Genomic DNA, 23,712 nt, shown 5'->3' with positions numbered 1-23,712 from the left:
ATTCAATGATTTTTTCTTGAGATAGTGGATTTTTTTCACTTGATTAATATAAGTTATTGTTAGCAAAAACACTTCTTGGTTAGGATCAATTTCATCTATGCTGTATGGGTTTGCTCATGTGGCTGTGATGGTAGACCTTCACTAGAATACTCCAAAACCATGGTACTCAGAAACAGGCACAGCTAATACTGCAGCAGTGATCTCATGAGAAAACAGAGCCCTAGAATCCTGCTTTTCACTTGCAGACAGGTTTAAACTTGATCTATCATGAGTTCTCCTGCTGTTGTCAGAGAAGGGTCATCACACTTCCCCAGTTTCTACCAGTACCACTGTAGCACTGAGATTACTTGAGTGGGTACTGGTTTAGGTCTGCACTATAACTCCTACAGTCTATTTCATCTAGATCAAGTATTGTTGGGAAAAAGGGTTTGTTCCTTCTTTTCTTCTTTTTTTTTTCAAACCACTCTCTGAAGTTTCTGAATGTTGTTCATGTCCTTCCTGAAGTATGAGGTGGTACAATTTCTGTTTGCAGTAATAAGAGGCAATATAGTGATCCATAGTCAGAGGTACAATTTTTTTAAGTACTTCAGAGGCAGCTAAATTATTAACAGTGAAAAGTGAAAGGATGCACATTTTATTTTCAGCTCTTTTGCATTTGTACCACTTCCATATCCTCCAAAATATCATCTTCTTTCTGGGGAAAGCTTAGGAGGGGTTTGGAAGCCATTATTTCAAGTTAAAATGCTTCTGAGTGAAAGCAAACGTGTTTTTGAATGCAAATGAATCTGTACTGGGGGAAATGAAACAGCATGCTCTCTTCCACCATCATACATTCAAAAAAATTAAAACAGAAGGATGGGGCTACATTATTTAAGAATTTTCCCTTTTGAGGGTTCCTGTCAAGTTCTCCATCATGCTGAGAAGTTACAGATTTTCTCAGATATTTTTTCTTGTGTGACTACACTGCAATTTAAAATTTTAACATAACCAGTTATCTAATTTAGGCTATATTAGTGAATTTGTGCCCAATATGATGTTTGAAAAGCACCAGTAGAATGATGGTGTTGTTGCCATCAGTTTGAATCTGTTTTGCCATTCCTGCTGGAAGTATCTCCCACGACCCATGGATGACTGGCGTTATAGGCAGTACCTGCTACATTCTTTTACATTGCAGCCTATTAAACTAGTGTTTAATCCACAGATTTTGTATATAGGATGTTGTTACAGCTCCACTGAGGCCCTTTGGGTGTATCTTGACAATGCCTGCTTAGGGAGACATTAGGCTGTTGATACACTGCAATAGTTCCGTGGGTGCAGTTAGTGTGTGTTATGTTTATGTGAATTTAGGGATTCTTTATTGGCTGATGCAGGAGAATTATTACTTAGCATGGTAGATATCTAGATGCAGTTGTTGATTATGCACAGTGCCATCATCATTTATAGGGGGTTAAATCATTCTATTCATCCTGTTTTTTTCCCAGTATTCTGAAAGCAGTTTTGTGGAGTTTAAGATTTGTGGCTGTTTCCATTGTTTGCAGACTGCAGCTCAGCCGTACCTCTAGGTATGTTTTGATAGTACAATTGAACTGATGCAAAAGCTTTTTATTTTCAAAATGTGGCTATGCCTGCTTCCACATATCACCCCACCCACAGGATCCTGTGTGCTGACTGGCTCCTTTCTGACAGTGTCCTCACTGACATCTACAGCTCTGTTCACCCAGTTGTCTTGCGATAGTGCTACTCTGCACTACTTGTAGGACTTGCTGGGTCTATTGCTTTTTCTATTCTTTGACTTAAGGTTGGTTTTTTTTTTCCCCTGCTAGAAACATCTCACATGCCTGGTCCATTTGCTTATTTTCCTGACTTAGTCTAATTTCTTTCTGTCCTCCTCTGACTTTGGTTTTCTTTAATTCCTCTCTGTTATCTTTCCAGCTGCTTTTTTGGGACCCCAGGGAGAGATATCCTCTGCTCTCCTGTGTTGCTGTACTTTCTGCTTTCTCAAAGTGTGTTGAAGTCCCTCTCCTGACGATCCAGATCCCTTAAGCACCTGGTTATGATTATGCATTTGTCCTGACCTACTCTATTTCATTCATTTCCTACACTGATGACTCTCTTTCCGGCCCTTGAAAAAACAGACTGCACAGCTGTAGGGGGACGGAAAAGACTTTTTCCTTTTCACACCTGTGTTAATAAGAATAAAAGAATTTTGTGCTGTGTCTTCACAACAAAACATGAAAATGAAACATATTTCTTATCAGTTTTATTTTTCCTGGTCCTCTATTCCCTTTTGAACCTCATCCTTCTTGAAAACCTTGCAATGAAAAAGTTTTAAAAGAACATTTGTTATTGTTTGTAATAACTGGGCCTCTTTCCTCCTTTTTTCCTTATTTCTTCATACATCTTACCCTCTTTCTTCTCCAGATTTGGCTGCTCTGCTTGATCCTTGCCACTAATCATGTTAGGTGGTGACTGCTGGAGCTCTGAGGGACCCTTTGGCAGATCCAGCTCACAGACCCTGCCTGCAGAGAGAAAAAGATATGCCCTTTTTATTCTTTGAAAGCTGAACTTTTAATGTCTTCCCTGGCTTAGTATCTTCTGTTTAGTACCTTACCTAGCTCACATTCAGGGAAATTTCTGCAGCTTTCTTCAAGTTTTTGCTACTTTTGCTGGGACATTTTATCTAAGCCCCAGTGATAAATCTTTTCACAATATGTTCTTGATTATCCTTATGACGCTTTCTCACCCTATTCTCAAGTACTCATGGTGAAAACTACTCTGTTTTGACCTTTGCCTTCCTGTCTGACTTATAGCTGATGTTCTACAAAACTGAGTCTGCTCTGGGTTGAAGCATTATCTTACAGTCCTCTGTTAATCCCAGATTAGTTAGGGTTGGAAGGGAACTCTGGAGATCATCCAGTTTAACCCCACTACCAAGGCAGGATCACCTCGAGCAGGTGACACACAGGAACATGTCCAAGTGGGTTTTGAATGTCTCCAGAGAGGGGACTCCACGAGCTCCCTGGGCAGCCTTTCAAGTACTCTGCCACCCTCAACATAAAGAAGTTCTCCCTCATGTTGAGTTGGAACTTCTTGTGTTTTAGTTTATGGTCATTGAAACTTTCTGTGGTTTAGTAAATTCTATTCTATTTTTTATTACCTTTCTTATTCTAAAATACAGAAATATCAAAACTACCTATTTTTCTGTTTCCCAAAGTGGTTATAGTTTTTGTGAATTCTTTCACAGTACTTTAGGGAATCAAGTGTTTCTGTTAGAATTGTTGATATCTGAGGGTCACTGAGGCACAGTACATTTTTGCTATGCATCAGTGAAACTTAGGGACAGTTTCTAGTGTTCTGCATGGTCAAGGCAAATGGTTTAGCCAGCATCAGATGGCATTTGAGTCTAACAAGAATTGGCTGTTAATCTCTCACCAATGAGCTTTCCAACGGAAACCTTCCCTTTCTGTGCAGGATAGAAGGAAAAACTGACCTATCAGAGTTTATCTCAGGACTGAAATTTCATTTTAAACTTTGCTATAACTCAAAATTAGTCTCCTAGTCTAGTGATCTATCGGTGAGAATAATCCATAAAATACCCAGCTGGCTTCAAAATAAGTTGTTTATGGTTGTTGACCCTTGAACTAATCCCCTGGAAAATGAGAGTCAAAAGACCTTCACTTTTACTTGTGATCAAATACCTTCTCCCCTCTGCCTTCCTGCTCCTATTCCTTTTTACTCTAGCTTCTTATTTTCATATGAGATTCCAACTCAATTCCTAATAAAATCAAGGCAAAGATCACAGGTAATTGAAACCACTTTGTTTTCTCTGATAATACTATCTCAGTGAGAAATCCAGCATATGTTAAATAATTTATTAGTTTTCATCATTGAGTCTGTTCACTGTTTCTTGAGATTTTGTTTTATGCACTCAGTAAAGAAAATCTTGCTTCACTCATTATGTCAGTTTCAGAGCAACTAATTTAATTTGATTTCTGCTCTCTGTTTAGGTATCAGTTTGTGAAAATTAGTAGCTAAAAAGCTACTACAGAGTAGAGAATTTTCAAAACAAGCATCCTGGTTCCTTTTACAAGCAAGAGCAATAAATTGTCAGTAGTTCTACTGATAAAAATTGAGATTCAGGAAAGGAAAAAAAAGTGAGGCTCAGGGCAGTGTTTGCCTTTTCCTTGAGGGTAGGAAAGGAGAATTAGTTCATGTCTCTAGAAGAGCATTAGTGTAGGAAACAGCTTGTGCAGGAGTTGCAAGTCACACTGCTCTTCCTCTTGCCTCTAATTGTGTGCCCTGGGGTTATGGCCACCTGGGGAATACTTACTGCAGCACAGAATCTTCCAGAAGAGCTACCAGTCAAAAGGACTGCAATTTTCTCTCATTGAAAACAACCTCCTCTTCCAAAATCAAGTTCCTTTATGTTTTTTGGAAACAAATGAGAGTTAGTACGTTGGTCCTTAGCTGATGCGAGTTAGCAGCCAAGTGGTGATATGGGCACCTGGGACCTGTCTGTGTGTAATGGTGCAAATAAGGCATGGGAAGGCATGTTCTGGTATGAATAACTTGGCAGATCTGCAAATGAATCCATGCATACCAGAAGAAATGTGGATGAAAGAGCACAGAGAAGATTTGTACCAATCAGGTAATTCAAATAATTTAGAAAGGAAAGGATTTGTTGTGAGTCTGTGTATTAGAGTGCTGACTCCTTCATGTTCGATGGAGACATGCACACAAAAACCCCAAAGGCAAAGAGTTTTGGTACAAAAAAGGTTTTTAGTGCTACTGAAAACATAACCTGAGTTATGTTTTAGGGTTTTTTAAAGTTTTTTTTTAGTTTTAGTTTAAGCTCTAAAATGCTTAAATACTTTTTATGGCTATCTTAAAACACAGAGTCATGAATTTGCCTTCAGTTTAATCTGAGTATGAATTTGCTATCCACCTTAAAGCTGTTCGATTTGCTGACAGCAACTAAAATATATGTCAATGGGAAAACTGTGCTTTAATCTTTTCTAAGGCTTTCAGTGCATTTTCTTTTCTTTAGTTCACTCTGCAGCAACATCTGATGTCAATTTTTGAGGGATCCTTAGCCCAAATTTGTTAGCTTGAATTAAATTGTAGTGAAGGTACAGAGCGCAAAAGGACTCTAAGACCAAGGCAAACATTTTTTAAATGCTTAGGATTGGCTACTGTACAAGGACACACTACAAATAAATTATAGGGCTAAGGAAGAACACTTCACCTCTCTTTGTCTACCATTTTTTTTTTCAGTTTTATACACATGCACATGTATTCACACTCAAAAACATCTATGAATTTTTTGAGTAATTTTGATCAGAATGAAATCCATATACAATTGAGACTTTCACATATTAAAACAATGGTAATGCACAAGAAAATCCCAAATAGATACTTCCTGGAAATATAAGCAAACACCTGAAACAAGAAAAATATTTCCCCTTCCAAGTGCTATTTAAAATTTGTTTGGAGTAACTAATTTTAAATTGCTGCTCTCTTCTTTACTGTATCAAAACAATGTGGGGTGGGGTTTTTTTGACTTTGAGAATTCATACAGGTAAATATAAACACAGCAGTGTTGGGGGTTTAAGAGGTCTAGGGTTTTTTTTCTGTTAAAGGAATTTTCCCCCATTCTGTTACTAAGACGATAAATTGCTGGGTGCTTAAGAGAAACAAAAGACCTGGCTGCTCCTTTTGTTTCACCTGGGTGTGTGGTCAGTTGGGTCTCGGCGTTTGGAGAGAGAGGAGCTGCTGGTTCTTTTTTGGCCGCTTTTCTTTCTGCTGGAAACAACACCGGGATCCCAAAGCCTCTTTCCCTGCGGCCGTCCTGCCCTGCCGTTGCTTCGAGTCTTCGCTACGCTGTAGCCGTGCTCACCCTGCCTGCCCAGACCTCCGGGGGGTTCCCCGCTTGGATACATCGCGTCTGCCACCCGGGATTTGTGTTCGTCCCTGCTGCTCCAGCCCGCCGTTCCAGCCTGCTGTTCCCGAGGGTCCGGCCAGGGGTTTGTGAAGCCTTTGTTCCATCCCTTCCCCGTGATCCCAGGGCACCGGTGCCGCGTGCTCCCCGAGCTCGCTCCGGAGCGCCCCCTGCAGCCGCGGGGGAACCATCGCACCTGCCCTGCTCACCGGGAGCCGCCAGCGCCCCTGCCGGCTGCGAGCGGAACTGCACCCAAGGGGAAAGGGCCTGACAGCTGAGAAGGCTGGAACTGGGTTTGTGATTGTTTGCTGTTACTGCCAGAGTTATTGCTGTTTGTTTGACTGGTTATATACATAATAGTAAAGAACTGTTATTCCTATCTCCCACATCCTTGCCTAAAAGCCCTTGATTTCAAAATTATAATAACTCGGAGGGAAAGGGGTTACATCTGCCACTTCAAGGGAGGCTTCTGCCTTCCTTAGCAGACACCTGTCTTTCAAACCAAGACAAGCAGTTTAAGAACTTTTAATAAATTTATACTTCCTAAGTGTCAGGATAAAACTGAGTCCTCTTAAGGCAGAGCTGTTTCAAAGACAGCCATGAAAGTTTTAGAAGTATGTGATGCTGCCAGTTGTGATAGGAAAGAAATCTCTACGAAGATAGACCAGAAATGAGTGATATCCCTGACATACATCTTAATTCCCAAAGAGAGGATAGTTAACTTTAAAAACTACATAGCTTTAAACAATGAAGAGAATCAGTGAGTAGTATTTACAATATAAAATAGAAAGTTAATAAAATGTGTGTTTCTCTTGGGTCCGGTAGAGTTTATGTAGAATTAAAACTTTGATATTTCAGATTAAAAGAAAGAAGATTGTTTCTAAATTGTCTGGTTATTTTTTTGTCTTGTTGGGGTTTTTTTGTGATAACATATTTTCTGTGACACTTCAAGTTTAACATTTACAATTGTTTCCCCTCTTTCCTCTTAGACACACAGAGAGGACACTGGATGTGGAAGAAGTTATTGGAAGCCATCCAGAGAGAGAAAACAAATTAATTCATAGGGAAACCGAAGAAGGGACTAGAGCATTACTGAAGATAAATTATTGAATTTATTTTTTTATCATTTTCCTCAGGAACAGATTAGTGATCTCAGTTGAAAGTATTCAAAAATCTTAATCTAAAATAAAATATTCAGATTGAATACTAAAATGTGGCAAAGATAAACACCTGAAAGCCAAGTTTTACAATGGAAATTGTCAGGCAGTTGTAAGAATTGAGAATTACAAACACTAGAGTAACTAAACTGTGAATCCATAATTTCACTAAGAAAAAGTCACCTGGAAAAAGTATTCTATGTAATATTCTTAATCTCAAATTGAATAAACTGTATCAATAGTTCAATAAATCACAGATAAAAAATGAGGCCTTACTAACCCCATTGTCCTGATAGCACCACTTAGGAATATTTTGTATGGAGACATGTGCATGGTGTTGGACACATTTTCAATTGCAGCCATAAAGAGATTAATTTTCTACAGATAAGAATATTTTTGGAGAGCTGGAAAGAATCCCTCTATTTGCCTACAATACTGGTTTTTGCTAGGGGTGACAGCTAGGAAAGAAAAATTAAATTTTACTGTAACATTCTCTCATAATGGATGAAAATACAGAGGGAAAGATGGTGTATTGAAGAGTGACTCACATTAAAAGGCAACAAAAAACCTTGTTCTACTATTGAAATCCATTGTCACTGCTGCATGAAAAAGCTGAGTGTCTGCTTTATGCTGTGGGACTTAAAAGTTTTCAAGCTGCCTTATTCTACAGTGAGGGTCTCTCATCAAAGAGTAAAAACCTGGTGGTGCAGGTCTTCCAGTGTGCTCCTGCATTGGCAGTGTGAGGAGGGTGAACTACAGTGAAAAATATTCTCTGTTTTGGTCTAGCAGGATCTGAAAGGATCTGAGATACTCTGAGATTATGTGAAGGGACAGGATGGGAACTGACCTGCAGTAATCTCTACGCTATTCCCAGGAGATATGCTGGCAGCATCTTTGCTGTACTTGGGCATCTAATCCAGTAATTATAACCCAAATACCACTTCAAAGCACTGTAAATCTTAACAGTAGAAACAGCAGGATGTACAGGGACTGAAAAGTTAAATAGATACCCAAACCACAGAGTTATACTGTGTCTGGGAGTATAGGCAGCGTTTCTTCCAGAAGGATGAGACGAAAGGGCAATCTTTTCACCAGCCAGTCTTGTGGCATACCAGAGTAACTCTTCAAGCCAGAACAATGGCTTACAGAGCCTGTAAAGAAATTAAATGCTGCTTCAGGAAAAATATTTCTTGAAAAACTGAAATTTAATACTCCAAAAGCATTTTGTTTTGCATTGGCTCAGGGATTTGATCCAGATGCATAAACATGGCTGACAATAAAGAAGGAACATTGAATATCTTCCTATCAGGTGTTATCTGGCTTTTTGAAAGCAAGAGCTTGATAATGAAAATAATATGGGGATTACTGTAGAAATGAAACAAAAGCAGAAATTCCCCTCAAATTAAGTAGTGAGTCCCAGTGGTACCTTGGATCTGCTGTGGTTCTGTGTTGTGAGGAAAGAGAATGAGCAAGCAACATACTGAGCAGCTTCTTCACATAGCTGCTCCAAGGTTTAATGTCAAGAAACATCCATACATCCAGTCTTCAGATTTACATGGAGAACCTGTTGCTGCAGGATTTTTGGCTCCTCAGTTCTCCTTCCCTAAGAGTAAAACTTTGGTTATTTTAAAGAAAGACAACGTTGTAGATGTCATAAATTATTTTTCAGCAGACAAACTGGGAGTATTGGATGCAAGTGCCATGCTGCCTGTGGGCAATAGAAAAAGGACACCAGGAGTTCTCAGTTATTTTTGAGGGAATTACCTTCTTTCAGCATTTCTGTTTTCCTGCAGTTCTGAATCAGACAAAATTCAATTTGTCTGTAGGAAAGGAACGAGAACAAGCTGTAATTTGCAGTTGAGGTATAAATATTTATTCTTCAAGCTCTAAGCCAGTTACAGTGTTTTGACTTTTTTTTCATTAGAAATTGCATCTTTCATGTAAAATTTGATTGAAGTCAGCTCCCTTAAAAGATAAGGGTGGGGAAATAAGTTACATGACAGAGAAATGAAAGCAACCTTTTTCTTTCATGTCTAAATGAAATATTTCAAGTTAACCCAAAATACAGTTTTCTTGAGTTTTTTCCCTGTGTTTCTTCCTCCCTACATAGTGTTGATTTTACTTGAAAAATTACCCTCTCATCAACCATTTAAAATTCTAGTTTAACTTCAAAACTAAAGCACATCATGTTATAACAACCTTAAAATAAAAGTTCCATTTTTCTTTCTTAGTCCACTGCCCAAGTTCATTACTTCTGCCATTGTGATGCTCTTCAAATACTGCAACACCAAACAGAGATGGATCCAGCTGCACAGACAGTTTCATATATACATTTGAATGAAGATGAGCTCTATTTCAAATAGCATACAAAATGTTCTTTGCATTTTACTGTTGAGTCAGAGGAGGACATCTGTTAGTCACACTGAAGGGTTTAGTTTAATCTCAACTACATTTTTCATCCTGACCCTTACAAATCCATTGAAATGACAAGAGGGTTACAAAAGGCTGAAATTCAGCGTGTTATTTTCAGCATGCTGAAACAAAATGTTTTGATGCTGTCAAAATGTCTTTCCCTCACTATTTTTCTCAGAAGCATTTGTGGAATTTGACCTTAACTGTAACAAGTCTTAATGTTCCCACATTCACATGTAAAGCTTCGTTATTCTGGTCACTAAACTGTTGCTGTAGTCTAGTTCAGCAATAACATAATAAGAATAGAAAGAAAGAACATCATATTTAAGGGAAAAAATGATTGATAATATGTCAGCTGGACAGAGCAAAGGCAGGAAGGTATACGTTCATGGATATCTCTGAGACAGAAGTTGTCCCCCAACTTCTTACTGCATGTTGGAGAGCTGGCAGGTGTTACCAACCACCTCTGCAGGATGTTTCTGAGCCTCCTGCCCCTGATAGTGCTTTCTGCCAGATCTGGGCAGTTCAGATGCATCACCTTCACGGGATCTTGTTTGTGCTGGGAAGACCAGGCACAGTGTCCCATTATCTATTTGTAATTTTGCTACACCCCTGCGTGAGGAGTGCCTTGTTTTCATTCAGTTAACCTACATGTAGGTCAAGTTAAGGAAAACAGATGAAGCTTTGTTCAGAATATCTAGAACAGATAATGTGTCACAGTACATGTTTTGTTCCATGCTTTCGTTAAAGTTTTTTTTGTGGATATCTATGACTGTCATACAGTAGATACTATGGATAACCAAAAATGTGTAAGATTAGATTTTTCTCTTTCTCATTAACTGTCATGCTGTCTTGCTCATGAATGGCCATGCTATTCAGTTGGGCCGTATTATTTGCTGGATTTCCTCTGTTTTAAGACTAGGTTGGTGAGGATCTTGTGAACCATAAGAAGAGTTTGAGACAATGCTACAAGCATCTTCTCTTTCCATCTTATGGCACATGACTAGCCAGTGAACGGCAGAAACTTTCTGCTCAGCTGCTAGACTTGGTCATAAGTTTCTTGTTTGCAAGGGACAGGTCTCCAGTGCATTTCTAATGACAGGTAGTGGCCCCTGGCCAAAGGTGGGAACTCTACTCTGTAAAGTTCTCCAGCCTGTTGCTTACCCCGTTATTCCTCCTTTGCTTCTTCACATCTCTCGCAAAGCACTTCTTTTTTGTGCCAGAAGTCTGTGCAATGCTTTCCTGTTTTGAACATGGCTGTCATGAGCTTAATAGGGCAGAAAGATAAGAGTGAATGCAGAATAAATCTTCAGAGCCTACTGAATAGGGAATTCTCCTGAGAGTGATGCTACAGGGAAACACAGAAGTCAATGGTGACAGCATATACTGAAGAAGTTGGATGACTATAAAATGTAAGAAAAATGTTAGGGAAAGATGAACGTTTCTTTCTTTCCAGTAATAAATAAAGCAAGAAATCACCAAACCTCAATTAAAAAAAGTGCTAATGAATTTTCAAATCAAGTAGTCCATTTACATTGGCAAAGCTGTAACCCACCTTGGTACCACCTGCAACCAGCCTTTTATTGGATTTGATCAGGCCATTGTTGTATACCAATCAAATAATCACTGAAGAGAGTAAACTGACTTTAACTGCATGGGGTAAATCCTTTTGTCACTTTCTATGTCCTTAGCTTAAAATTTAAAAAAAAAGGCAAGAAATGCAGAAAGAAACTATATTCCTTCTACCTTGCTGCACAATCAGTGCAGGATGGATACAGTTCTAGTCATTAAAACTAGTAGTGAATTAGATGGTATCTTCTCAAACTAGAAACTAGCGATTAAAAATCTATCTTAAAGTCTTTCTTGTTCTATCTTTTTTTTTTTTTAAAGTAGCAGCTTAAATGTGTTGAAGTGTCATTTTTACTCATAATAAGGACAAAGATACAGTATGGGAGCTGTAAAACAGCAGATTTTGTTAATAGCGAAAGCCTAATAAGGCACTGGACTACTTCTTGACTTTTCTGCATTGTCTGCTTTCAAGCAGTAACTTCCTCTTCAGCTAATGATTTTATAGAAAGAAGTCTCCAGGTGTAAAAATAAACTCTGGTTCATTTTACCTGAGAAGGATGATTAATGGGAAGGAGATTATTAGGAAATCTTCCAGAGAGATATGAAATCCTCTTTTGCTTAATGCAAGGGTTTGTATCACGATGTCATTTTTTGATCACATCTGTTTTTGCTGTCTCTCCTTTATAGGGCCATCAAGAATCCTGTAGTGCCCCTGGACTCTGCTATCTAGTGTGTAGAGAAAGATGCAATTGAGCTGTGCATATTCATATCAGCCGTCTTTTTGCTGGCTAAGTAGTCCAGCTTATCAGCATTGGATAGATGGTCAACAGAAAGGGTAAATCTACTGAAAGTCAGCCTAAGCAGGAGATGATTTTATGTCCTTGTAATTGCTCTCTGGAGATCTTTTTTTTTTTTTTTTTTTCTTTTTTCTTTTTCCTACTAACTAAATAGAGATATAAGCAAAAAAATTTAACACAGAAAATCAGTGATCAAAAGATGGTGGTGTTAAATGCACAATGCTACTTTGTGTGCATGTGTGTGGATAAATTCTTGCTTCCGCTGAAGACTCAGCATGAAATTCTATTTTTACTGTTTCCCCCCAAAAAAGTTCATTCAGCCGTGCTTGTTATGTCTGTGTCACACATGTTGACAAGAAGTCCTTTGTGATCTACTAAGTGCTCTTCCACCTAGACAGGAGATAACACCTAATAAACAGCTTGCCAGGGATTTTCAGACTATTCAGAGCCCAACTGCAGCTGAGGAAAGGACTTTACCAGAAAAAAGACATTTAAGGTGCTTATAAAGCTCACAGTGTGCGTCTGTGACGTTATACATGGTTAACTTTCACATGAACCTATTAAGCTATAGCTTTCACCCTAATTGAGCATTGTAGGAAGCAACTCATCCCCAGGCCATCAGGCTGTGACACAACAGATTCAGAAGGGACAGTTTTGTTAGCAATGGTGTACTCTCTGGAGACTTGGTTTTTGTTTTGTTTTTTCTTTTTCCTTCTGTAGAAGAATGTAGCAGTGCTCAATGGAGCTTTTGTGAAGAACACTTCAAGGTATGTTAACTGAGAACTGAAATTAAGGAGAGTGCACCCTGAGTTCAAGTGAAAGAGATTCTGAGGCCAAGGCTGAGCCATGAAAAAAAGGCTTCTCCTGGGTCAGTAAGGAGACAGTTCTGCATTCTGGAGACGTGTGCTTTTTTTACATGCAGCAGCTGAAACAGATGTTTGGTAGAACACTAAAGGAAAAAAGTGAAGATCTTTCACCTGGAAAGTTCTTTATGGCTGTGTAATGATTTTGTAAATGTCCCTATTAAGCTACTGTTCTCCATATCTACAAGGTTCTGTCAACCTATAACTTAATAATCCATACTATTGCACAATTTATTTACTGCCTTTTGGGTAAAGTGGGCTCAGTTGCAGACTAATAACGTCTTCTGATTTAGAGGGGTTAAAGTTAACAAGCATAGCCACACTTGGTAATGTAAAAAACCTTTATTTTTCCTTTAGAAAATGCTGATGAAATGCTGCCCATTTAGAAATGCTGATGTTTATTGCACTTTAAAAAATTTTGTATTGCCATTTGTGTGGATATGAAAATTTTGGAGACAAAATCTTGCAGGTATAGTTTTGGCCTTATATTCATTACAACAAAAGGATTTCATGTATAGCTTCTGAAAAAAAATTGTGTTGGGCAGAGAATAAAGCAGCTTGTATGGAATTAATGAACCAGAAATACTAATAGAAGGGATGTTTACCTTATACTTTGTAAAACTGAACAAAAATACCCCTTTGCTAGGAAAATGGTCTGTTCAAAAATTTATTTAATATTATTTACTCTTAATAACTCGGTATCATTGTAGTCCTCTTTCATGACTATGTGGGACATGGAACTCATTCTGAAAATTACTTCAGAATTTAGAAGTATTTTCTAGCATATTAATTTCAATGTCACCCACTTTGCTCTTGAGTTTTACTTATCATCTGGCAATAGACAGAAAGCTCATTTTTTGGAGCTGATTAAAGCTTCAACTTCCTTTCAAGCTAATCATGACAGCTGTTTATTACATAGCTTACCTTAAACCCATCATGATTAGCACTTAATTCCAAAGTGATATGGCTGTGATATGGCACACTCCTTTTGAAATATGGAAGTATTGAAACCAGGACAGCCTTGGTGTATTTAAATTTTTGGCTATCCTTTCTCTTTTTTTTTCCCTTTAAATATGATTTCATTCATATGATTAGAATGGCAGCATCTGGTCATGGTAAATGAAGCACAGCATATAAAATGAGAAAGAATTATGCCTTAATTTCATAGACTTGAGGTTCTTTAATAGTTTCTTAGCCTCCTTGGAGAAATGTGGACTATTTCTCTTCACACTGAATCTTTCAGCTTACTGACGGCTTTGTTGAAGAGATTCTACAACATATGCTTCTGAAGAAGCAGTCAAAGTGTGTCACTAGATTTTTGAAGGGTAACATGCTGACTATGTGAGTACAAAGCTGGAGTGAAGAAAACTCCAGAGATTAACTTTCCAGAGTTAACAGAAAGCAGTGATGGTAATTTTGGTAGGGCTGTCTTGCAAAAGGTAGCCAATTCATTGAATGCTTTTCTCATGTATAAAAACGTGAGGGAGAGACCATCTCATTTTTCATAAGCATTTTTATGTTTGAATGAAAGCAATCCCTGGTGCTACAGGAGCTCTCAAAACATTTCCTTAGCCAGCCTTATTTTTACAAAATAAGCCCCCTTAAAGATGGTCTAAGTCTTCTGCTTCAGCTTTCTATATCTTAAATGCAAATTAATTCCCTGCAAGCTGGTGCTGATGAGCTCTTGCTTACTTTTCTGACAAGCACAGTGTGATCGCTATCCAGTGACTGGATTGCGGCCAGGTAAGGGGCTGCTCTTCTGAAACCTGTGGTCTGTTACTGCCTAATTAATGCAGGTCTTTGAACTGCTTTCTTATACTTTCGTTTTTCCTCTTACAGAACACTGCAAACCACAAAGATAAGAGTTAATCCATTCAGCTTCAATGAGAAATCCATTGGTTCATCTATTACCACCTCAGTCAGTCTCTTGTTCCTGAAGTAAAGAGAAATTTGTTTAGCCTATAGCCCTGAAACTCTGTGTAGGCATTGCCTGTGTCTCCTTTTGCAAGCAGGAGCAGATTAGAAAGGTGATACCTTTGGTAGTGAGCTTTTAATGTCCACAATATCTGTGTTTCAAGGATTCTACTTTTGAGTAACACTGGATAAAGTATGCATTAACAGATACTTTTTATTAAGTGCATCTTCCAGTGTAGCTTAAGCCAAAAGGGATCCAGTTCATGAGAAGGGTTAGTGCGAATAATCAGGAGACTCACTTCAGAAGTGCACTTCTAGGTCCAACTAACCCACTCTGTCCTAGGCCAGGATGAGCATCTGAGACTGGCAGATACAAAATCTGTGTCAGTGAATTTTCCAGAAAGAGGGAAAAAGGAAGAAGGCTGCAGAAATGGTCTGGGAGGGGATAACCTGAGGTTTACAGAGTGTAGGGAAGTAATAGATAATTCAAGCTTGGCATGCTAGGCAAAGCAAGGGCTGAAGTGGCAGTGAGGGGAGGGATCTGAAACTGAAGGGAGGGATGGCAGTTTGCATTTACCTTACCCATGCTACCTAGAGAAGGTCTGAATTAAAAAATGGAAGAGTTTAATTGGCACCTGTTGGAGGAAGATATAAACGGAATCTATATAAAAGTGTCAATGCAAAGATTCCAGGGTGAATTCAGGAAAGAAATAACACTGTGGGATCTGGACCACTAGCAGAAACTTTTGTCCCTGCTCTGCTGATGTGGTGTTTCTCTGAAGTAGCTGTGATTAGCTCGTCATTGTCCTCATGCTGCAACTGAGCAAGCAACACTTCTGTTTCCCTGAGCCTTCCCAGTTTCTCCATGTTTTCTCTCTCAGCTATTACCCTGTAACTGTGTCAGAATTTGGATTTTATCAAAATCCAGTTGGGAGAATTTCCACTCCCTATCCCCCTTGGGATATTCTATGTTGTATTTTCAACATTTGGTGATTCAGTAAAATATTAACCAAGAAATCACAGCTTATGCATCACAGGAGAACAAACTACTGTTTGCAGTCCTGCTTTCAACCTGATGCCTCTCAGCCATGTGGTCAGTGGAATTTAGACTCACTGCAGAGAAAACACAGAAGAAAATACCGAGGGCAGCGCATCAAACCCCTGTGATACAGAACAATATGAGTTTACTAGAATAATTGCCTAATTTCCACTATTTATGTCAGAGAAAAAAAAAAAAAACAAAATGAACAAAAGAATCTTCCTTGTGGGAGATAAAGAGCACATTATTTTTAATAAAGATTTAATTGTATTCTTGAAAAAAGAGATGTTTAATGAGGCAAAAAAGAGAGGACATTCACCAGATAACTGGTTAGTAGGGAAAAGGAGTGAAAAAGATCATCATCTAGTAGCACTAAGTTTACAGACTGGCAGTACTGGCAGTACTGGAAAGTGGGTGCTTTTACCATCTACGTTATTCTTTTACAGAATGAAGCAAAGCCAGTATATCAGTGAAAATGCATTTATAACATGAGTAACTATCTGCTTAATTGCTTTTCCTTACACATATAATTTAGCCCTCATGAGCCATGCCTGATAAATTAAAAAGAAAATAAAAATTTGAAGATCGGCTGTAATTACATCTCATAGCATTAAACATGAGAACAAATTTTACATATTCAGAAGAAATACTTCTCAACTGTCACAACATAAAGAGTTCCAGATTTTTTTGAACTAGAATGGAAGAAGATTAAAATTACTTTTTTCTTACAGAGAAATTACTCCATATTTCTTCAGGATAGCAGCTCCCTCATTTTCTCCTCAAACATCTATTTTTGTTTCTGATGGGTGGGTGACCAGGAATGCTTAATGCTCAGCCAATAAAATATTCCTGCAGTCCTAAAGATACAGAAGACAAACAGTAAATGAGGTGTTATGGTTTTCCTTGTGGCTTTCTGATTTGTTTTCATTAACATTCAACCACCCAGGTGATGTTTCCTTTTCACTATCCTCTCTTAAAGGCATTGTACTTAAGCCATTTTCAGGCATGTACATCAAGTGGCTTACAATTCTTCTAGGATTCTGAGCTGACATTTTAAACACTACAAAATGAAAATCATTTGTCAAATCAATGACTTCAATATTAGATCAAGAAATGCTTTGTACTAATCTATTCTTAACATAATGTGAGATGATTAAGAGGTTCCTTGCTTAATCTATATTTTTCAACTTTTAAGAATAAATAATATTTGCAGATAATTTGCACCAGAGCAAAAAAAAACCCTGTGAAATATTATAGCATGTATTTTTTTCTTTACCTTGCTTTTATAATTCTTTTTATGTGAAAAAATGCTTTTCACTGTTTCTGGTAATTTATAGGTTTTTCTTTATCTCAGTTTATATGTGGAATATTTAATGAGTTTTCCTGCATAAAAAATTCAGATTAATATAAGAAGATAAAGTCAGACAGTTGGAGAGAGACCTCTGTTGAATAAACCTGCTGATTTGCTTTTCTTATTATACACGTGAATGCCAGAAACTGACAAGATGAACTAGTTGCTCTTTCCAATCTTGATTCTTACACAGAGAGAGGTGTGAAAATACCCACCCAAATTTGGCCAATTAGTTTTGTTCATGAATCTGAGTAACTGAAAATTTATCATCTTATCTGGTAATCGTGGTTTTTTTACTCTCTACACTCATGCCTGCAAAACTCTTGTCTGAAGAGCTGTTCAGACATTACTCATCTGAAAATATGTTGCTCCTCACAACAAAGACAACAGGCTATATCCTGCCAAATAATCTAAGAAGCAACATCAGAATACAGAAAATACAGCCCAGCTGACTGACTTTGAGACGGACTCAATGCCTTTTCAGGTCAATAGAAGCTCACTGTTTCATTTTCAAAGGACTTCTTATATCCTTTATCATTTACTGGTAAGCACAGAGAAGATGCTTTTAAGCACTTGGAAGCAGCTCTTCCCACTGAAGTCCATTAAGATAAGAGACATGGTGGAATTCAGTTGCTTAAACACTGTGCTTGATGCCACTGCAGTGGTTTTAAAGCATCCTGCTTGTTATCCAGCCTCCAATCTGGCAGGCCATGTGCCTCTCCCAAATCCTGTGGCAGGCCTGTGCTTTAGCTAAATGGTTCCAGTTATTTCCAAACAGATCTTATGCTTTAGGGATTAGGTAATGCTCTCACTGTCTGAACTATTACTATTGCCTCTATAGAAGGATGCTTTTTTACTTATTAAGAAAAAAACAAACAAGATAATAAGGACTGCTCTAGCTTTGTGTATGTAGCTTAAATTCAATTTATCCTCCCATGGAAATACTTTTTTATAACCTGAAGACGTTTGAAATAATTTGCAATTATAGCAGAACATATGGTTCTGCAAATATACGCTGCATAGCAGTTTACTGGACTTAGATAGCTCTTATTCTGATTTTTCCCAGACTTCATTTAAATCAAAACCCATGAATAACAATTGTTTTCAAAGAGAATGTCAAAAGTTGTATTCTAATAACTTTGCACCCTGCTTGGCTTTAATTAAGAAGATTACCACAGAGCAATAAAATTTAAATATTCTTTCTGATATAACTAGGTGGAAGAATCACAGTTTGAATGTAAAAAATTGTGTGATGATTTGTGGCTGGTTCTTTGACATGCTGATGGCTGCCAATCCTTGCAGTCAATGCAAGTGGAAGGCTTTAGACCCTGGCAGAAAATAGTCTGTGCCTTTCAGCGCTGAGCCCTGGGTTGCCTGTGTATCCTGCATGCCTGTGACCTTTTTGTAGGGAGGCAGACTCACAGTTGTTCCTGTCGTATCAAGACAACCCAAATTTCCAAATAAATTTTGAACTCTCAGGTATGAAATAAGCAACTTAAAATTGCCTACATATATTTTGGTACCTCTTTATCCTCGCTCTGCTGTCAGCTGGGCGGACTTCCCTCAATTCAGTGCAGCAATGGAGGTTTAAAATTGGTGTCTGTAGTGAAGAAGTCCAATGAACAGAAATGAGGGACAGGATTGAAGCTAGACAAGAGTTTATTTTTGTTTTAATGATGAGTTTGGAACTAGTCTGCCTCCTTTCTAGTCTGTCTGGTCTAGTCCCGGGTTATGAGCTTGTTGAAGTGCATTTGAAAATGGAGGTCTGAGAGTATAGTTTATAAAATGTGGTGCATCAGGCATAATGGTGGGGACAAGCAGGCCTAACTTGTTGAGCTGTAGCTCTTTCTTTTCTTCCCCAATGGTATCCCCTCATTTTATCTCTGTACTTTGTAAACAGAGGTGAAGTAACAGAAGGGAAGATTTTTGTTTTGTGCCTTTGGTCTTTAATCCCTTTTGCCTTACAGGCAAGGAGAGAGCTGTCTTTATTTTCTGAAAGAAAATAAGGCTTCCTCATGAACCCAAGAGACAAGATGCAGCTGGGTTACAGAACAAAAACTGTACTGGATAAAATAGCTGTCAAAACAGTGTGGAATAGTCTTGTTTTTATTTTCCTACCATATTTGAGCAGAAATGTAAGGTTTGATAGTGTTGGTTTTTTGGATTTAGCCTTTTTTTGAAGCCCAAAGTTAATGGAACAAAATCACATGTCCTCTTTCACAGTTCTTTCTTGGTCATTATCTGGACAAATTGAAATGGAAATCTGGAAGGAAGTGAATAAGATTTCTTGTAATAAGGTACTGTGGATTCTGCCTTTAGTTATACATAACTCTTGCTATTGGCTGTGACCAGGGAGAGAAATTCACCTGGTTTCAGAGCTTTGACTGAATTTAACAGCTATGATTGCCTGATCTCATTTAGGAGAACAGTATAAATGTATGCTTTAATTTTAATTTACTTTACTTCTACTTTTTTATTATTATTATTTTGTAAAGGTCCTGCTTTCATGGTAATGAGGCTCTACCTTCTGAGTTTCCAGTTCTCCTACTCCTATTGTCCCTTGTAAGACCCTACTCTGTTATTGAAGTAGCAAAACCACTAGGAGCAATAGGGCACAAGGAGCTGAGAAATGCTCTTATTCTGATCCCTTAGCTGCCACCTATGTTTTCTTGATGGCACAGAGAAGCCAGAGAATGGTTAACTGCTATACCACAGGAGTTTCCCTCTCATCTAAGGGCACTCCCCAAGGCCTATAAATCTCTTAAGAGTCAGCACCTTCCTGGAACTGAAACAGGTAAGTTTAGCTTTGAGCATTATTGGCTGCTGAAAAGCCTCAGGGCAGGGGAGACAGGCAGAGGGCAGAGGGCAGAAGGCAGAAGGCTGCTTTATCCACAGGAGCACAGAACTTTGCCTTAAGGCAGATGTTCGATGTTCAGGCCAGTACAGGCTTTAAAGGCCTTATTGGGATGGTGGCCAGAAATCCACAGGGAGCAGAAATATTCCATAAAGCTGTTCTCTTTTCCTTTCTGGCCAAAAGAAGCAGTGGTGCACAATAAAGATATGTTGCACTTCAACAAACACACCCTGAGGCCTGGGAGAATGGCTGGCGGCTTTGCTATAATTTTGTAACTGTTTTGCACATCCTTAATTTGCAACAAGATAAATTTATGGAAAATACAAATCTCTAATATAAATATTTATGTGACCGAATTGCAGTGGCTGGTATTTTGGAAAAAAGTATAATTCAAAATTCTAAGCACTCCTGCCTCAATGTTGACTGATATTTGAATTCCATGAATGAAAAAAAATATTCCATCTCTATATTTTTAATTTTCTTTATTATCCAACAGGCAGCAGAGAGTGATTGATACTATTCAAATTTCAGTATTGACAATATTTTCAAACTCTCTCTTGGGTCATATTCATGTAGACTTCAAAGCAATCAAAGAGAACTGTGAGAAGCTATGAAGCAATCACTCAACAATTTCTTATTCTATGTGTGTAACCTCAAAGCTGTCCTGCCTTGAGGAGAAATCACTCCACAGACAATAAATATGATTAAGTACATGCCAGAGCAACTCAGCAGCTGCAGAACTGAATGCATCCAATGAAATCTTAAATTCATTCCAACATGTAGTAAACTAACATAAGAGGCTTTTTTGAGGAGGGCAGGAAATGAGATTGTAGAGGAGTTGGCTATACAAAGAAATGGCACACAGCTCTCTCTTAACACTAGGCCTAAATTCATATGTAGTTAACAACTGTAAAATATGGCAGCCCACTGAAGGACTTCAACCACTTTCAGGGGAAAAGGCAGTGCAGCAGGACACAAATAATACTGGAGGTTTCTGCAGTGCACTGAGGAAAATTTATGAATATACATGGAGAATCTGACAAAGGAAGATGCTCTGATGGACCTCACACTTTCAGAAGAACTGGTTGGGAATCCAAAGCTTGGCATTCAGGATCTTGGCACAAAGATAGCTTACTCTTGGTGGAAGAGGAGCTGGTTAAGTAACATTTTTTAAAAAATGGACATGCACAAGTGTGTGCAACATTAAAGAAGACTGATGAAGCATGGGCTAGGGAAATGGACAGTGAGGTGGATTGAAAACTGGGTGGATGAATGGTGAAGCTCAAAGTTGTGTGATTCAGCAGCACAAAGATGAGTTGGAGGCCCATTCCTAGCTGTGCTACCCAGGTGTCAATGCTGGAACAGCATCAGTTCAACATCTTCATTAATGATGTGGACAATAGGACAAAATGTACTCTCAGCAAGTTCACAAGTGATGCAAAAGAAGGACAGGCGACTTATACACCAGATGGTTGTGCTGCCATTCAGAGAGATCTCAGCAGACTGCAGAACTGTACTAAAGCAACCTCATGCAGGTTGTTATAAATAAAGTATGTAATTCGTGCTATTATATATAAAACTGGAATATAATCAGACCCCACAGAAACCGAGTTTCAAAATCTCTGCACCAGCCTGGCTGAGAGAAAAATTTCACAACACTAAAAGTATTTCTTTCACAATAAGTGAGGATTCCACCTAGGTGGGGTTGGATCTTATCACCGGGACATTTACACCATGAGGACTTGATCACCACACTCTGATATCTACATCGCATCTGATAAGGAATCGGACATTCCGGGAAACTAAAAATAACTATTCCAGGAACCAGAGATGGCCCATCCATCAGCAGAAATGGCTCACTCATCACCCAGGATGGACAATTCATCAGACCCAGGAAAGGCTTTGTGCGGCCCAACTCCGGGACAAGGAAGCTTCATGAATACGAGAAGAATAGAATTAATCTGGACTCTACCCAAAAACTGTATAAGAAGGGACCAGCCAAAGCAGCAGTCATGAACTTGGGAGGTCTCGTGCGATAGCGATCAGATCTATGCGTGTTCACCCAGCTCCGACCCCGGGCTCGGTGCTGCTTTTCTCGATTGTGGCATTTGAAACCGATATTTCGGTCGCATAATAAGTGTCATTTCTTTATTAATTTTGATTGGGCAATTCTGTTTATAATACAGGTCGACAGAGTTTTGTATCTGGGGAGTCATAATCCCTATGCAACATACACTAATTTAATGGAAAAATATCTCTGCAGAAAAAATTACAGGGGTCTGACCTAGTGGACAGCAAGGTGAACACGAACAGCGATGTGCCCTTGCAGCAAAGGTGGCCAACTGCATCAGGGGCTGCATTAATGCATGGTGTTGCTAACAGGTTGAGGGAGGTGGTCCTGTACCTTTACTCAGCACTGAGTGCTGGGTCCAGTTATGGGCTCCTCAGTACAAGACAAATAGGCACTTTAGAGGATTGAGTCCAGTGAAAGATCATGAAGCATCCTGACACAGGAAGAGTCTCACAGAGCTGGGTCTAAAACTTGTGTGTCTTTGCTCTTCCACCCCTCAGGAAGATGCAGCCTGCTGCATGCTGCACCACCATGCTTGTTACCCCCTCCATTTGTGTCAGAGAGTGAAAGCTAAGTCATTGACCTTGTTAGTCCTTTCATTGTCATTTGATCTGTTCTCTTCCTTACTGCTCACCTTGACCTAAGGCTCCCTGCAGAATTTACAGAAGTCTGGCTTTGGCAATCAGGAGAGTTGGAACTTTGTTTATGCCTCTTTGCACCTGTGGCCAAAAAAGGAGCTAGTAGTAAACAACTAAGCCATCTGAGAACCAGTATGGCCCAGGGAGGTCAGGTCGTGTCTTGGAGACTGGTAAAATTGTGCTGTGTCAATATTTCTCAAAAAACTGTGCTGAAAATATCATGGTTTAAGAGGAAGAAATTGCCTTGTCATCTTTGTAATTGTTTTCTTTAGACTTTGTGTGTCTCTCTGTGTTTTTCCTAAACGAAACATGATTTGACATTAGTAACAATATTAAGTGGAGTACTACAGCAGATATCACACTTTTCCCTCCTCCGATTATCATCCATAGCACCATTGGAAGAAGAGAAGGAAAGTCCTGTTCTCCTATCCTTCTGTCAGCTCTCAGCTTCTACATTCATAGAGAATCACAACGTACAGTTAAAATTCAAAGCAGATTTAGTGCTTTAATGAAATGTTTAATTTTCCTTTCATTGAAGCTTAGTATAAGAATAATAGACACTGTTGTCTGTTTTCCCGCTGATAACAGAGATCAGGAGTTTGTATTCACAATCTTAACCAAAATTTAAATGCCTGGACCTGTTGCATGAGAACACTAAGAATATAAGAATAGCCACAATTTGATACTTAACAGAGGTTAAGAGTAAGCTAGGTGTATTTCTCTCATGATACCTTGCCTAAAGTTCTTGAGATGGATGATGTTTCTATGTATTTCTATATATCACACTCTTCCATTGAATTGTTTAGTGCCGCTATCAGGCTGTAGTATCCTTTGTTATCCTTGACAGATTTGACAAGAAGTTTAACATTTGTGCCTATTTTTTCCATCAGAAATAATATAGTAGCACCAGGCAAAGGGATGCAGGAGTTAAGGCAGAGAGAGCAGCATAAGGGACAGATCACAGTGCCTGTGGCAATGTAGAGATGTAGTGATGCTGAATAAAAACCAGTTTTCTTGTCTTTTCACAACAATTTTCACTGAAATTTATTAATAATTTATTTAGTATTACCTTTTTCTGTTTTGGGAGACTGCACCTTTTTAAAAAGAAG

This window comes from Corvus moneduloides, chromosome 3 (assembly GCF_009650955.1).
Source record: "Corvus moneduloides isolate bCorMon1 chromosome 3, bCorMon1.pri, whole genome shotgun sequence".
Classification (NCBI taxonomy): domain Eukaryota; kingdom Metazoa; phylum Chordata; class Aves; order Passeriformes; family Corvidae; genus Corvus; species Corvus moneduloides.
This window is presented reverse-complemented; position numbering follows the sequence as displayed.